The sequence below is a fragment of the Phasianus colchicus genome, chromosome 14, assembly GCF_987193195.1.
Source record: "Phasianus colchicus chromosome 14, bPhaCol1.hap1.1, whole genome shotgun sequence".
Taxonomy (NCBI): domain Eukaryota; kingdom Metazoa; phylum Chordata; class Aves; order Galliformes; family Phasianidae; genus Phasianus; species Phasianus colchicus.
The window spans coordinates 7,176,986-7,181,044 of record NC_143449.1 but is presented as its reverse complement, the minus strand read 5'-3'; positions in this window follow the sequence as shown (position 1 = coordinate 7,181,044).

The window sequence follows — 4,059 nt, the reverse complement described above, 5'->3', positions numbered from 1 at the left end:
ACCCAGGTGTGCCAGAAGCATCAGTGATTTCCATTCATGCAAAGGCAAAATTAATTGAAATCAGTGAGACTACAGTGAATAGTAAATCAACCCACTAGAGTATCATCTAAATTAAAGTGTCACCAAAATAATCTGCAGTTTTCAAGGAATGTGTAACTTGAAACTTCACAAGTATAAAATCAATCCCTGACTAAGTTTCTGGAGGCAGTGGGAGGCACTCTGGGCTGGCCACGTTAATGTATTTTCAAACCATTTATAATTCAATTCCATTTAATTTTTACACTGCTTTCCCTGTTTCAGACCATTACACTTGTACAAACAAGTCATTTATATATTATTCACATAATTCCCTCCACCCAGAATAACTGCTGCTCTGGAGTAAACTGATGATCGAGAATGACTCTTAAAAAAGAATGCTTTATCTAAGAGAAGTGTATTTAAAAGGCAAAAACATCTTCTGAATGTATGACAGCGTGTTATGCTTCAGGGAAACTCTTCTACCTGCTTTGCTTTTATAAGGCATGCAAAGCAAAACCCAAAACCAACAACACAAACCCCCACTTAGCTCACATCGCTCACTACTGTGAGGCCAACCTGACCATTCCATTCTTTCTTTACATACAGACCCTTCTCAACCTACAGCTCATCAACTTTGGAGAACAGCACTGCCCATCCTGCTGGCTGGCATGTCCTCCTTCAGCATGGCTTGTTTCTTTCCTCTGGGGATTTCTTCCCCTCCCATTTAAAGCATTTCCATCAGCAGTAACTCTAAGCCAGAAGAGACAATGCACTTAGAATGAGATGTGATCAGCCAAGGAGCTGGCCATTAGCACGTGAGCTAACAGAACACTGTGATACCTTTCGCCAACAGAATGAAATGCCTTTTGACTATAAATAGTTGTTTTTGAGCAAAGGGGCACTTTTTGGTGTAGCTATTTTTGAGGTATTGTACAGTTTTATTTAAAAACAACTGAATGTGCTTATAAGATGGGTCTGGAAACTAAAGAGCTAGGGATCCTTGAGAAGCAAAAGGGTGGTTGCAGATGTGTAAGTACTCAATTCTCTATTCAGGAAGCCCTGGAGAATTGGGCTTACACTGGAAATGGTTGTGGGTTTTTTGTTTTGTTTTGTTTCAAATCAATCCAGCTTTAATATCAAATTAAATCTTCATGAAAAAGCTATCACAGAAACAGCTTCACGGCAGATCATATTTGAAGATGCTGTTTTATTTCATGGGATAAAAAAAGGTGAGGATTTTCTTCTTCCGTTTAATTTTGGTCAGAAATCAAATGGCCTTTTCCAGGCAACAGAGCTTTTAGATGTTGAGAGAATTTTGTGTATTTAGTAGAGACAGAGTGGGGACCTCAGCACTTACCCATTAGGTGGTAGCAGCCACCCCAAGAGAGGGGGAGAAGGAGAGGGCAGAGCAAAAAGCAAAAACAAACGCTTCATATTACGTACTTTTCTACTTGCACCTTTTCTGTCCATAGTGCAGATTCCATGTCATTCCCTCATGTAACATGTAAAAATGAAACGATGTATATAATAAATAAAATTATTTATTTTATGTGTATTTTTAGCTTAAATGTAAACTGAAGAAAAAAAAAAAGCGTTTAATCTTTTTCCCAAAAATGTAAGCCTATTGAAATTCAAGGTGTTTCTACCTTTTCAGATGTAACATTTCCAGCTACCTATTGATAATAAACATTTATGAACAGCAAAGCAGATGACATTCAGTAATTTCTACCACCTTCTGCACTGGAAGCCTCCTCAAGGAGCACTTCAGGGCCCCACTTCTGTAGAGATTTATGCTGGTGCTTGAGTGAAGAGACGTGGTACAGCCCTGCTTACCTGCAGTGAAGTCAGTCAGCCAGATTGAGCAAGTGTTCCCAGGCAGCAGCTGAGCAACACCTGACTGTGCAGAAGTTGAAAAATCCCAATCGTTACATCCTCTCTGCAACAGAAAGCAGCAAATCCACACTGAGCGTTGGTAAATATAATGCACCACATGAATGCAATTACTGCAGTACAAAGGAGTCCAAGTATGTATCGTTTTCCATTTTAATTTGCTCCCCAAAGATATTCTTTGACCAGCATAACTACATCATCCACTTTGGAACATGCAGCAATATAGCTAATAGCGTGAAAGAGTCATTAAGCAACAACCCAACTATATTAACTTCATTTGCTCATGTGAAGCAGTCCTCCAAGCAAATCTCATTAAGGCACCAGAGGCACGCTGCTGAAGTTCTGAAGGTTTCTATCAGCCACCAGGAGCTCCTGGTCATACCTCCAGAAGAATGGAGTTCTCTGAAGTTACACAAGGGCAGTGCCCCTCTCCTTGAAACACAAATGAACCTGGTACAAGTTGGGCAACATGGCCCCACATGGGAACAGACAGCAGAGCTGCAGCAAGGCCCAGGACTGTAGCAGCCCACAGCTACAGAGTTGTAAACACACCAAGGCTATGAGAAAGCTGCAATTTTATTATTACTGTTGTGTTTTGTTTTTAGAGTTTGACATGCATATTCCTTACTCCTACCATAAAACCTGGAATTTCAAAGTTAAGGCACCTTGAATCTCTAGTTGCGTTCTCTACCTCAAAAACAGCATCTGAAAACGCCTTCCATTGCACAGATAGAAGGATGCACTGCAGCAGAGAACGCCAGGTTGGAGCAGGGAGGGAGGGAAGTGGGCTGAGACAGAAGGAGCTTTGCAGTACAATCCATCTCCTCTTACTGCACTTCCTGAAAACACAAATCACGTGCTCAAGTAATCACCATAAATATTAAACATTTTTGCTTTCAACTCCAACAAAGACAAAATAAACTGGTTTAAAAAGGGGGTCTGAAACCACAGTTTGAAATTTGAATGTGAACAGGCAGGGTAAAAACAAGAAAAATACCCAAAGGAGAGGGGCAGAGGGAGTTAGAAGGTCCACTAATTTCATCCTTGCAGGATGCATCACTTCCTCTTGGGACCATCTTCCATAACACAGCGATGTCAAGCAGCTGTCACAGCTGTGTGTTGTTCTTATCTTGGTGTTAACCTTGTGGTACGCTGGTGGCAAAGCGCTCCCCTGCTCCAGCGAAGGCAACATTCAGCAGAAGGAATACATGGAACACCATAAATGAGCCCAGTGTGTAAAAACACCCTGTTAGGGCTCAGACACGCGTCCCTGCTGCCGCAGATCAGCACACTTGTGGCAATAACTGAACTGCTGTGAGCACTGCCCATCGCCTATGGCTAATGCTGGCTGAACTGCTCTGTGCTAAATCACTGTGAGTGGCAGTGACTCGACCAGCAGGAGCTCTGCCTTGAAACATTTAAATTCTGATCTTATTTCAAAGCCATGAAGTTCTAATTTGAGAGCTTTGCCTTCCTCCCTCATAAGGGCGGTCACTTTGAACTGTGGGTCCGGATTTAAAATTTGAGCACCTCCCACGCATAATGCAGCCTTTGACAGTGTGATTTTATAAACGAGAAGGATTTCCAGCACCACTGCAGAAAAAGAGGCTAAAATAAAACAACTGAGCTGGAAAAGCAACAGCCACAGGAGTCAGTTTGGTGCTCTTGCACAGCCATGGGGAAAACAGCACAGGAACAGCAGCCAGCACAGCCCTGCAAGACAATGCTGCCGGCAGGCAGAATCAGCAAGATTAGTCTCTACAGCATTTGTAATAATTACCTTCAATAACAGATGGATTTTACAATTCAAGAGACTCCGGAGACTTGTGCCTCCAGCACACAGCAGCGCTGTACAGAATGTTAACAAGCAGAGGAGCAGCTCACTGCCTGCAGGGAGCCGGATGGCCCAGCACCCCTCAGCCAGCACAGGCTGCAGCATGCCATCATTGCATGGTGCTCAGGAACGGACGTGTGCTCTGGCACTGGGGGATCTGCAGGCAGACAGCTGGATAAGAGCCTGCTGTAAGGGCAGAAAGGTTTGTAGCAGGTTAGAAGAGGGTGGAATACTTAACACCACAAAGTCCACACCTGGAAACTACAGCACATCACTGCCTACTTCATCCTGCACAGCCAGGAGTGCTCTGTGGCACA